At 45.7% G+C, this 12,920-nt stretch overlaps 1 long non-coding RNA gene across 1 annotated transcript; it reads right to left on the bottom strand.

Annotated features, from left to right (window-relative positions):
* Positions 1 to 9,723: 9,723 nt before the first annotated feature.
* On the bottom strand, positions 9,724 to 11,537 carry 4930442E04Rik (RIKEN cDNA 4930442E04 gene). Its single transcript, NR_167767.1, has 2 exons — positions 11,073 to 11,537; positions 9,724 to 9,959 (listed from the first exon to the last, which is right to left on the bottom strand). It is a non-coding gene; the product is annotated as an RIKEN cDNA 4930442E04 gene (long non-coding RNA).
* Positions 11,538 to 12,920: the final 1,383 nt, after the last annotated feature.

Here is a 12,920-nt window from a genome sequence, read left to right as displayed (position 1 = left end):
CCAGTTCTGAGGCTCAAGAACTTGAACCTAACAGATAACAACATTGACTCTGCTCAAGTGAGAGTCTGTGGCAGGTGGAGTCAAGATGGTGAGAAAGTAACAAAAGATGAAGGTGAGACAGGAAGCCAGAGAGCAGGGAGGGACCAGTCAGTCCTCAAAATAACCAATGCACTCCGCTCCAATGGCCTACTTATCAGTGAACAGACCCCAAACTCTTAAAGGTTCCACTACCTCTTAACAGGAAATAGGACCACATTTCCTGTATAAAACCTCTGGGGGGTGGGGGTGAGCCAAGTCCAACCCACAGCCAGGTCCAGGACCAGCTCCTCCAGAGGCATCTGTCACTTCTTGCCTCCTGCTGGCTACTGATATGAAGAAATGAGGGCAACCAGATTATCTAGTTCAAGGTTTCCAGGTAAAACCTATTAAACAATTTGGAAAGTAGGTAGCTGGGAAGATGGCTCAGTGGAAAAGAACACACACTGAGCAAGCTTTAAAGCTGGAGATAGAATTCCCCAGCACTGTGAAGAAGGAGGCAGGAAGGTACCTAGGGTTTACTGGCTACCAGATTAGCTCCAGGGTCAGTGAGAGACCTTGTCTTAAAACAGGACATCCAGCATCCTCCTCTGGCCTTTGCCTGCATGCATGGGCATGTACACATGGGTATACACCACACACACCATCACACACACACCAACACATACCATCATACACACACACACACATCATCATCATCACACATACACACCATCACACACACACATACCATCACACACACACACACACACACCATCACACACGATACTATCACATACACACCATCTCACACACACACATACACATACCATCATGCACACAACCATACACACACATACCATACACACACATACCATCACACACACACTCATACACACACATACCATCACACATACACAACACACCCACCCATACACGCACACATACCATCACATACACACACACACACACACACACACACACACACACACACACGACCTTGGTAATTAAGTGAGAAATAATAAAAGTGGACTCAAGAAAATCCAAAGCCACAGAGTAGCTTAGGTTCAGGTTGCCAGCCTCTGCTTTAAAGGATGTCTGTCATAGTGGGTGGTAGATGTCTGATGCTACAGCTATTTGGAACTGACTTGAATCTCTATTGGAGCCTAGTGGTCTCAGCATGACACTCATAGAAAATGTTCTGGAGTGCAGAAGGGAAGATGCTATCGGCCACAGCACAGAGAATATTACTTATCACACTTCCGGCTGGACTTGTCTGAGTGAGAGAGCAATCTGACCACTCCGTGTAAAACAAGTGGTCTCTACCTCGGCAGCCAGCTTCCCAGGCTCAGCCACAGGATGTGAGGCTGGAGACCCGGAGAGCAGGGAGGACCCTCAGGATCACCTGGCCTCCTCCAGTAATAAAGAGAGAAGGCCACCTCGGATGGGCCGAGGCAGCTCAACAGAGTGTGTGCTTACACATGTATGGTTGGAAGCCAGAAACCAGTGGCAGGGTGTCTTCTGCTCTCACTTTCCACCTTTCCTTTCTTTTCCTTTCCTTTCCTTTCCTTTCCTTTCCTTTCCTTTCCTTTCCTTTCCTTTCCTTTCCTTTCCTTTCCTTTCCTTTCCTTTCCTTCCCTTCCCTTCCCTTCCCTTCCCTTCCCTTCCCTTCCCTTCCCTTCCCTTCCCTTCCCTTCCCTTCCCTTTCCTTTCCTTTCCTTTCCTTTTTCCTTTCCTTCCCTTTCCTTCCCTTTCCTTCCCTTTCCTTCCCTTCCCTTCCCTTCCCTTCCCTTTCCTTCCCTTTCCTTTTATTCCTTTTTTAAAAGTTTGTGTTTATATTTATGTATAGAAAACTTTGTATACATTTAACCCAATTTAGTGGTGAGTTTTTTAGCCTTTGCCTTTTGCAGCTTGGCAATGCAAGCCACAGACTTAGGACCCAGTGGTGACAGATCTTGTCATAGCTGTCATTATAATTGGTCCTAATAGCTTCCACCAGCTTACCCAGAGCACCCTTGTCTTCTAAGTTAACCTGTGTGAAGGCTATAGTGGTGCATGTCTTCCTGTGAACCAGGCGCCTCAGCCTGGCCTTTCCCTTGATGATTCAGTAGGGCACCCCCATCTTTTGACACAGGGCAGGCAGGAAAACCACCAGCTCAATGGGGTCTACAACATGGGCAATCACCACCAGCTGAGCCTTCTTGTTCTCCACCAAGGTGGTGACTGTATTGATTCCTGCTTGGAGGACAGGTAGTCTCTTAGTTAGGACGTCCCTTTTGCCTGCAGCTTTCTTCTCAGCATGGGCCAGTAGCCATTGCTTCTTCTCTTGCTTTGTCTCTGGCCTGTACTTGTGGGCAAGCTTAAGCAGCTGAGTAGCTGTTTGCCTGTCCAGGGCCTGGGTGAACTGGTTAGTGGCAGGAGGTACTTTGAGCCGCTTATAGAGGATGGCTCTTTGCCGCTGCAGCCTGATGTAGCGGGGTCATTTGACAAAGTGCGTTAGATTTCTTTTGGGCTGGATGTCCTACCCAATGCCAAAGTTCTTGGGCCTTTCCTCAAACGAAGAATTGACCACTTTTTTGGCCTCCTGTTTCTTGATGACGGCGGGGCCAGAACCACCTTCTTCCCCTTGGCCTTCTTTCCTTTGGGCATCTTGCTATACTGGTGGAGAGAGACCCACTTTTATTTTTTTGAGGAGGAGTCTCTCACAGACCCTGGAGCCAGATTGGCAGCTGGCAAACCCCAGCACTCACTCCTCTTGCCTCTTCCCATCACTGTCCTGGGGTTACAGTGCTTGTGTGGCCACACTGCTTTTCTTTTCTTTTTTTTTTTTTTTTTTTTTTTTTTGGGTTTTCGAGACAGGGTTTCTCTGTATAGCCCTGGCTGTCCTGGAACTCACTTTGTAGACCAGGCTGGCCTCGAACTCAGAAATCTGCCTGCCTCTGCCTCCCGAGTGACTAAAGGCGTGCGCCACCACGCCCGGCCACACTGCTTTTCATATGGGTGCTGGGGAATTGAACTCAGGTGCTCATGATTGCAAGGTAAGCGTTCTTACCCACTGAGCCATCTCTCTAGCTCAGTGGTTCTCAACCTTCCTAGTGCTGCAACCCTTTAATACAGTTCTTCATGATGGGGTAACCCACAACCATAAAATTATTTTCATTGTTACTCCATAACTGTATGTATCATAATGTAATTATTTTTTGAGATAGAGGTTTGCCAAAGGGGTCATGGCACACAGGTTGGGAACTGCTGCAATATGTGTGTGTATAAATGTATATACATTCACATATGTATAATATTTTAATTAGTTCTTTGAAAATTCGATACATGCATACAAACTATTTTGATCATCACCTCCCATTTCTTCTTTAACTCCTCTCAGGCTCACTGACTGTCTTTCTACCCTCTGCCAATTTCTGATCCTTTTTTGCTATTCTGCTGTTAATGTTTTCTGATGGAGTGTGGCTTAGTTGGTGGAGCTCGTACTATGAATGCACAAGGGCCTGGACCCGACCCCCAGCACTGTATAAAGCTTGCAAGGTGGAACTAAGAAGACATGACTCTCAAGGTCACCCTCAGCTGTGTTCAAGACCAGCCTAGGATACATGAGACCATGTCTCAAAATAAATAAGTAAATAAATAAACCAATGGAAACAACTGATGAGACGGCTCCAGTGGTGGCAGCCATGCCACCAACCCTGGCAGGCCAAGTTTTGTCACCAGAAATGACAGTGGAAAGGGAGAACTTGCCTTCAGAAGTTGTCCTCTGACCCCCATGTGAATATGTGGTTTGTTTGCCTTCTCCAAATAAATAAATGTAAATTTTTAACGAATTAACTTTTTTTTAAAAAGTACTGGTGTGTGTGTGTGTGTGTGTGTGTGTGTGTGTGTGTCCATAGAGGTCAGAAGAGGGTATTGGATGGATCTCCTAGAACTGGTGCCATGTGGGTGCTGGGAATCAAACCTGGATCCTCTGGAAGACCAGTCTATGCTCTTAACCACTGAATCCCAAAATTAACTTTTACAAGGGGACAAAAAGAATGTGTAGTCAGAAGCTGGGCTGGGGAGACAAATGTCTATAGGTATTAAGAAGGCTGAGGCAGGAGGATTGCACGTTGAAAACCTGCCTAAGGAAAGTTGGTGTCTCAAAATAAAACAGTAAAGAGTGCTGAGTGTGCATCTCGATGGTACAGTGCTGGCTAGCAGGCTTGAAGCCCCAGAACTATGGAGGGTGGGGACTAAGTTGTTGCAGGAATTTATGACACTGTGTATCAAGGATGTCCTGCCCTGTGCTACATGTTTGGTGTCTGGTGGATGCTCCAGGAGAAGCATTAACCGTCAAGATGCTGGAGAATCTGACTGACTCATGAGGTAGCCTCCTGCTCCTTCCTGATTCCAGGGTTCAGAAAAGCATCATGGGCCGGGAACCAGAGCAAGCTGCTCGCAGAGAGACTCTCCAAGGTCTTTGCAGCTCAGCCTTGGTCTTCAGTGCTGCAGAGGTGGGGGAATGTCTCCATCCGCATTGTCGGCAGACATCAAATGCCACAGCCTCACTTGAATATTTAATCCTTCACAAATGCTGTGTATGGTCCTATCTACTCCTTTTCAAGAACATTATAGACCTTAATTTTATTAGCTTTTTTTTTTTTTCAGAAATTTCGAACAGATTAAAGGAGCTCAATTTTGCCTTTGAGAAGCCATGCTGGTTTAATTAGTCAATGTTTGCAAAGCATTTTCTTTTTAAAGAGAGAACATGATGTAAAGAAGAACACAGCGCACCAAAATATCTCCAGACTATCTCCTTTATTTGTTGGGCCTTCATCCTATGGAGACTAGTACTGTATCGTTTTGATCACATGGGGGTCAGAGAGTCACTTCAGTCCTTTGTGGCTCTAGGACCAATCCCCCCTCCCCCATTTCTTTTACAGGAGAGAGTCTCCAGAAATGCAAACCAACCGTCTCTCACAAGTAACTCTGAGTCTTCCCACTTCCTTTTCCTTCCCTATGCAAATATAAGTACCCACAATGCCTTAGGCTCGCTCTTCCTCCCTTCCCCACTCTGCTTTCCTTTCCTTCATTCTTTTGGTCTGTTTTACAAAACAGTTCACAGTAAATTGTTGGGGACAAAACTCTTCTCACACTCAGTTCTGTAGCTCCAAGTCATCGCTGTGTCAAAGGAAGGACAGTCTCTAGTGTCACGTGTTCTGCTTCGACGCTAGCGCAGTTTGGGCATCTACAGCTACAATGACTTCTCCCTTATTTCAGAGAAATGAGGTCTGGCGTAGGAGCTATTTTGTGTATTTATTTTATATCAAAGTATTTCTCAAATATTGTTTGGGCTTCTTTGCCTTTTCAAACAAAATTTAACTTAATCCCAGAAGGCCATCGGCCTGGATATCTACGGCCTTCAGGTCCTCAAAAGCACTTGAGGTTGTCATGACATGACTTTGCGGCATTGGTGTTTATAGAATTACCAGGTTTACTTTTTATCATTCTCCAGGGCTTCTTGTTGGTGGGCACTCTCCATCATCAATGTTCCTGCCGGAACCTATAATCTCACTTCCCTATGCTGCCTCTAAGTGTCTGATGGCTCAGAGGATTAAATTACTTAGAATTAGGTTTATGGGAGGAATTTGTTGGTTGTGTGCATAATCTCAATGCTAGGATGTTGGATGCCAGTTTGGATTAAATAGTGAGACACTCTCTTAAAAAAAAAAAAAACGTTAAAAAATTAAGTAGGTGCCTGCTTGCGAGAGTGCTTACCTAGTATACACGAAACCCAGGATTGGTTGTGGTGATGCCCATCTGTAATTCCAGCACAGGAGAGGTAGAAACTCAAAGATTACAAGTTCATGGGAAGCATATTCCATCTCATAGTGAGTTCAAAGTCAACCTGGGATTGATAAAAAAAACTTGTTGCAAAATAAGTCAATAAATAACAATAAAACAAAAACAATAAGCATTGCAGGCTTTCTGTGGGGGGAGCTGGGATGATATTATCTCAGCCCATGGTCCAGGTAGCATCCTCTTCCTTTTCAAGTTACAGCTGAATGGGGTGAACTGTATAGAATAAGAGACTCTAGCTGTCCTGCCCCTTGATGTGAAAGCGCTTCACACTTCTGATACAGGAACCTGTCTATGGTCCTATGATCTAGGAGCCTCACGTGGAGAAGGCTGAATACTTGCCGAATAAACGGCTCTAGCTGTTTTGCAGGCCATAAGGTATTTTAGAAAATTATGGGTTTAAACGTGTTTTGAGACACAAATGTACCCTGTTAGAAAGATATGAATTTATAACCAGGCTTCCTGGAAAACTTTCTAAGTTCATTGTGACCTAGAAAATGTTTAATAAAAAAATGAGCCTTCCTTTCTCTTCTCCCAGAATGCTTCACCTGGAGGATTTCAAAAAGTCAAATAACCGCCTGCTGTCACTTCCCACTTACTGTTAACGTGTTTCTAATCTCTTAAAGGTGAGCGCCCAGCCTGTTCCTGGGCACCTTTTCTTGTTTCAAGAGAAAAGAAGGAGCTAGACAGGAGGCTACGTCGTTAAGAGCCCTGGCTTTTCTTCCAGAGAACTAAGGTTTGATTCCTAGGCTCATAGCTCTCTCTAACTTCAGTCCTCGGGGAGCTGACAACCCTCTTCTGGCCCCTGTAGGCATGTGTCACACATACATGCATTATAGGCCAAACATCCATACACAAAATAAAAGTATCTATCTATCTATCTATCTATCTATCTATCTATCTATCTATCTATCTATCTTCTATCTATTTAAAAAATGTCTTAAGAAAGAGAGAGAACATGCAGAATTGGGTGTCTGGGATCCAAGGGATGCCCCCTTCATTTTTCAAGAGAAGTAATCTTGGCAGACACTACTTTTGTTATATTTAAAATCTTTGTTCTTTTCATTGTCAGGCTAACAACTTAGCTCTTCATTAGTCCATATTAAGGAGGTCACTCTGAAATATGGAAGGATAAAAAAAGAAATGCGCAACCATCCCTTAGAATAGGGTGGTTCTGAGGGAGTCCCTGGAGCCCCTTGATTACCACCACCTCAGGTTTTAGTGCTGGTTGATTCTGGTTGGCTCTGGTCTAATGCGTTCTTTAGCTTAGATTATGGACAAATGGCTGAGCCTCAGTTTCTCCTCCATAATAATGGGTTTTCAGTTAAGCAACTACCACTATACATTTTCTCAAGTCTGTGCTTTGGACAGGATTCAGCATCAATGGTTCATGCCAAGATCTCTCATAAAGCTACCATGAGTATCATATGGCCTTACCAGCTCACCTTCCTGCTCACTGATATTTATATCAACTTCCAAGCACTGTACTGTCTCCTGTAGTCTCCTTTCCCCCAGGCTGACTTCCTTTCAGCAGGGCAGGTGGGTTCAGAAACTGACCACATTGCTTTGAAGCCCCCAAGGAGTCTAAGGCCACTTCCATATAGTTTGTTGAATAAGGCATATGACAAAGCTACCGAAAGTTAGCAAAGAGGGGATAGACCATAGCTCTTTATGGGAAGAATGGCAACACATTTATGGCTAGGAGAGTTTAATGGGATTATGCCAGTCTTTAATCTTGGATGTTCCTTATTATGTGGTGTTCAAACCACCCACCTTCACTACCCATTCCCAGGACCAGACACTTATCCTGGCTGACTCCTGATTCTTTCTTGGTATCTCTTGTTCTAGCTACAGGAGATGCACAGATAGTGACACTGATGTCAAATATTTATTAACAGTGTTCACCATCTGCCAGGCATCATTTAAAGCACTTTATTTTAGTTATCCAATACTTACAGGTGCTACATACAGCTAAACTTCTTTTTCAGACAAAACACTGAGGCATAGAGAAAGAATGTAACTGTTTAAGGATGAGTGTCTAATATATGGAGCTGGGACTTTCACACATGAATTATGTAACCTGGTTGGCTACAGAGTCCATATTTGTTCCACTTCTTTGTTTGGTTTTGTTCCATTTTAAAAAAAAAAAAAAAAGAGGGCTGGTGAGATGGCTCAGCAGGTAAGAACACTGACTGCTCTTCTGAAGGTCATGAGTTCAAATCCCAGCAACCACATGGTGGCTCACAACCACCCGTAATGGGATCTGACTCCCTCTTCTGGTGTGTCTGAAGACAGTAACAGTGTACTACTAAGAATAAATAAATCTTTGGGCCTGAGCGAGTGGGGTTGACCAGAGCAAGCAGAGGCCCTAAAATTCAATTCCCAACATCCACATGAAGGCTCACAACCATCTGTACAGCTACTCATATACATAAAATAAATAAATAAATCTTTTTTTAAAAAAAGACAGGGTCTTTTTCTGACCTGCAATTAAAAAAAAATAAAATAAATGAACCTATAGAGTTACTGAGCAGTATCACTGTAAAATTTTTTTAATTGAATGCTTCATACTTAAGCTATTAATTCATTACTGACAAAACTTAGTTCCTTGATACAATGTGCAAGGCTAAGAAGTGGAATTCAATGGAACCAATTGCTTCACATGTAAATAAACGAATCCAGAGTTGGGCTTACTGCACACTTAAGGCTGGTCCTTAAGAGGAAAGAGGACAGAAATACCTGGATGGAGGGTTACATTCTCCATTTGTGGTTCATTTATTTTTCTATTTATTTTTCTATGAGTCTATTACCTCAATGACTTCCTGCAGGATGGGAACATTAGTAACTAGACACGATCAGGCTCTTCTTCACCTCTCACAACTTTGCAGATGAAAGTTTGTGCAAATGCCAGTTATCCTGGTTGTTAATTATATTGAGAACCCTACTCACAGAAAGACTTCCTTTCTGCTTGCCTCATCTTTTCTGATGCTGTGAACTTTTACCTCCTATTTCTTCTGGAAATAAAAAGGGCCGAGGGGTGCTCAGCACCATCTTCACCCTGCTTTCTAATGCACTGAGTGAGAGAACATGGGCAGAGGCACAGACTATGAAAGGCATCCCCGTGGCTCAGGTCAAAGAATATTTAATTCATTTCTGCAGCATCATCTCACCCTGTCCCAAAGAGTGCATTCTCTTGCCAACTCTACAAAGCTTGGACAGAGATGAGAATGCAGCTTTGAGTCTGGGGTGGGGAGAACCAGGACTGCAGCCCAGAGGGCCCCCCCACCCCGCCCCACTCCACTTGCTAACTAGTTGTCTAATCCTTAATAAGTTGCTTTGTCTTTCTCGGCTCATTTTCCTCATCTGTCAAGTCAAATGAAGGTTCTGGAATGGATGATCTCTAAAAATCCTTCCAGCTCTACAGTTCTATTCTGGGTCTCTCTGCACCTGCAGACAGACATGTGGGGGCAGGAAGGGCACTGGGAGGGAGAAGAATGTAAGCAGGGGAGTAAAACACTTTCACCTGGAGCAGCCCTATGTCCTCATGTGTGCTGCACAGAACAAGCTTGTCGCAGATTATTCAAATAATTGAGCGGGTCCCCCTCCCCTTTCTTTTGCCAATGGACACACAGCTTTCATTTGGCTGGGAGCAGCAGCTGCTTTTCTGAAATTTCCATCCAGGGCTTCCATCCTCCACTGTGTCCTCTGGGAAACCTGTCATGGTTTTTCTGGATGGATGCCCGCAGAATTTTAAACCAGAGAGAGAGAGAGAGAGAGAGAGAGAGAGGAGTCAGAGTAGAGAGAAAAGGGGAGAGAAGGAGGTAGGAGGCACAGAGCACTATACATAACAAAAAGCAAGTGTAGTTGGTAGTTATGATTGACTTTTATTTAATTTTGTTATGTCAAGTGCCTGGAGCCTAGATGGGCATCTGGCAACAGTGTCTTTCTCGTACTTCCAAAATGCAGCTCTGATTAAAGCCAGTGAGTTCACATAGCTGATTGGTTTGTTCTAGATCATGTAGAAGACAGCTTGCATGTGTTTCGCTGAAGACCTCCTGGGTGCTACATCGCTTTTGACATTTCCAGACCTTGATAAATCTCTATATCATCAAACCAGATAGAGAGTCCCAATGTCTTCCTTTCTCAAGAAAGCATTTGTAGATTCAATAAGCATTGAATGGTGGTGTGTCTCTGCCCTCAGAACTAAGAGTCTCCCAACTTTAAACGGTACAATTTTTCCAACAAAGTTGTTAGAAAGATTCGCCCCCAGCCAGTAGAAATGTGAAATCCTGAACTTTGATCCCAGACAGTCATCAGACAACTTTAAGACACAGAGAACTGGATTTTGTTCACCCCAAATCAGGTCGGTGCAGGATGATGCTTCTAGGAAATGCTCCTGGCTAGTAATAAATAGCATGGCCAGAAGCAAGATTTTATGTTTCTACATCCATCTCATGTCATTTGGGCATGAAGTGAAAACAAATGTCAAATACTCAAAATGTTTTAGTATTAACATTAAGGTCATAGCCATGTGTTTCTTTGAGCACTCTGCATCCCTTGGGGATTCCCGGGAAACTCAAAGCAGGGAGTAGCTGGGAACTAAGTCAGAGCCGACCTGGAATACTGACTTCTGAGGTTAGCCAGAGAGAAGTTCAAATTCTGTATTCACTAATCTGAGGTTTGGACAAGTAATTGAAAGTAATTTGACAAGAACTGAGTCCTCTACTCATTTAGCTCTAAACTGGGATGTTACCTTCCCAAGAAAGGGGTTAAGAATATTAAATGTATTTAGACACCCAATATGGGAGTGCTCAAAACAAACAATCAGCTGCTCCAGGGTTCAAATGAAGGGGCAGGGCCAGCTCCCAAGAAATCTGAAATGGTGAGCTGGCCACTTTTATTTTTTAAAAAGACTTCCTTCCAGGCCTTTGACTTCTCGTGTAGTAGGTGTCCTCCCGGTAACTAGGAGGCTGCAGAGTCCCAAGGCCTAGGGGCCTGAACCATCTAAGATGGTCGATTTCTATCTGGACTGTTGTTGGGGTCTCAATAATTCTTCAAGGTTTTTAAAGTCAGAGTGGGGACTCCCACTTGCCGCTAAGCAGGAGTCCGGACACTTCACGCAGGTTATTCCGTTCTGCCTACCGCCTGGTGTGTGTGTGTGTGTGTGTGTGTGTGTGTGTGTGTGTGTGTGTGTTTGGGCTGGAATTCCGGACCTGCACCCGGAGCAGTACTCCCGACGGATCTCAGCAAGGGCACCCATCCGAAGCCTCAGGAATCCTCCTTCACAGGTGTAGTCGTTGGGGCCAAGGCAGTGGGCGTACCGCACTTCTCCAGTCGGCCGGCTAGCTCGCCAAGGAGAGACCCTTTTCTTCTTTCCGCTTCCTTGCGTTCCTGTGGGGTAGAAGTTCTAGGCACTTGCGGGCCGGGTCTCACAGAGGCGTCCCGCCTGAGGACAGCTCCCGCAGAGATCTATATCTTTGGGCTCTCAATCTGTCCCCGGGATACTCCCCGCTCAGTGAACATCACTCAACATAATCACCCCAAGTATCCCCAATCATATAAAGTCAACTCCCCAAGGTCTGCCTGAGTGCCACAGAAACCTTGGGAACAGACCAAACGCGATTGCTCCTAAGAGACCGGCCGGAGGTGGCTTGGAGAGGAGCGTTGTTACCCGGCTCGGCCCACCCCCTCCACGTTCAGCAGTCTCGAGGGACCGCGGTGGTGGCCGGGAGGTGACAGCCGGACTGTGGGGCGGGCGCAGAGCCCCTCGGAGGCCGCCACACACACTCGCTGTCCTCCCCACTCACTTTGTGCCTCCCACCCTCTCGCCCAGACCCCCGCCCCTCCCCCGCCCGCCTCCGCCCCATTCTTGGAATTGTGTGGAAAAATTCTCAGCCAAACCTCCCACCTCTCCTCGCCTCCCCCCCCCCACTCCCTTTTAAAAACCCCCTTTCCTCCGCGGCCCCTGCACTCTTTGTGAATGAGGGCCGGGAACACGGCCCTTCCCCCGCCCAGGAGCCACGCCAGACCGCCGCACTCAGAGGACTGTTTGTTAATAGTCCAATTAGATAATTGCCATCTTTCACTCCTTTTGCTCCGCATTTCCCATAAAGGAATGAATGGGGAGAGCGGCGTGGAGAGGGCTTCTGCCCCGGCAAGGTGACGAGAAGGGCTGGAGCAAGCTCCTTGCACAAGGCCATGCGCTTGAATTGAATCATTGTGGCCTAATCAATGCTGTTATTGGATTACTGGCTGTTGCTTTTCTCAAAGACATTGTAGCAAGACAATGAAATAGCTAGGGGGAAACTTTTTTTTTGAAGCAGATCTCACAGTTGAGATTTTTTGCTCTCTCTCTCTCTCTCTCTCTCTCTCTCTCTCTCTCTCTCGTATTCCTCCCTCCCTCTACCCCCCCCCCCCCACTCTGAGTACAAAGCTGCCCTTTGAATGGGCTGCCTCAGGGCCGCTGGAGGTGCAGGCATGAAAAAAATCCAACTGGGGCTACAGGAAGAGGGGCGGCAGTTTAAGATGGCTGTCAACGTCGAGGTGTGTTAAGGAGTCGCTTGGGGAGAAAGCTTGGCTTTTTTGGAGTGTGGGGGAGAGACTTTAGGGGGAAACTTTTCTCCTCCCCCCTTCTTTCCCCACCCAGAGGCAACTGCTTTCTATAGCTACAGGGACTGAGGGGGTAACCCCCCCCCATCTGGCTCTATCTGGAGAGTCTAGAGGAACCCCCCTTTAGCCAGTATGTGAGCAGGACGGTCAAAGGCAAAGAGAAAGTTAATAATGCCTGCTAATGGTGTTAGCAATTCAGGATGAATCTTGTCAAAAGTTTTTCTGGAAGTGTGGGTCTTTGATTGTGTTTCCCGAAAGCAAGACCAATCATTTCCGTTTATTCACTGGCTAAACCCCTACTTGATTGGGGACAAGGACAGAAACCATCCATTACGATCTGATATATTATCCAAACAATTTAGTGTATTCGTGAGGTAACTGAAACGTGGGGGCTGCGAAATTACCCGTAATCAATTGCAACAGCGAGTGTGCGTCCCCCCCGGGTGTCGGAC

Source organism: Mus musculus, chromosome 19, assembly GCF_000001635.26.
Source record: "Mus musculus strain C57BL/6J chromosome 19, GRCm38.p6 C57BL/6J".
Taxonomy (NCBI): domain Eukaryota; kingdom Metazoa; phylum Chordata; class Mammalia; order Rodentia; family Muridae; genus Mus; species Mus musculus.
This window is presented reverse-complemented; position numbering and strand designations above follow the sequence as displayed.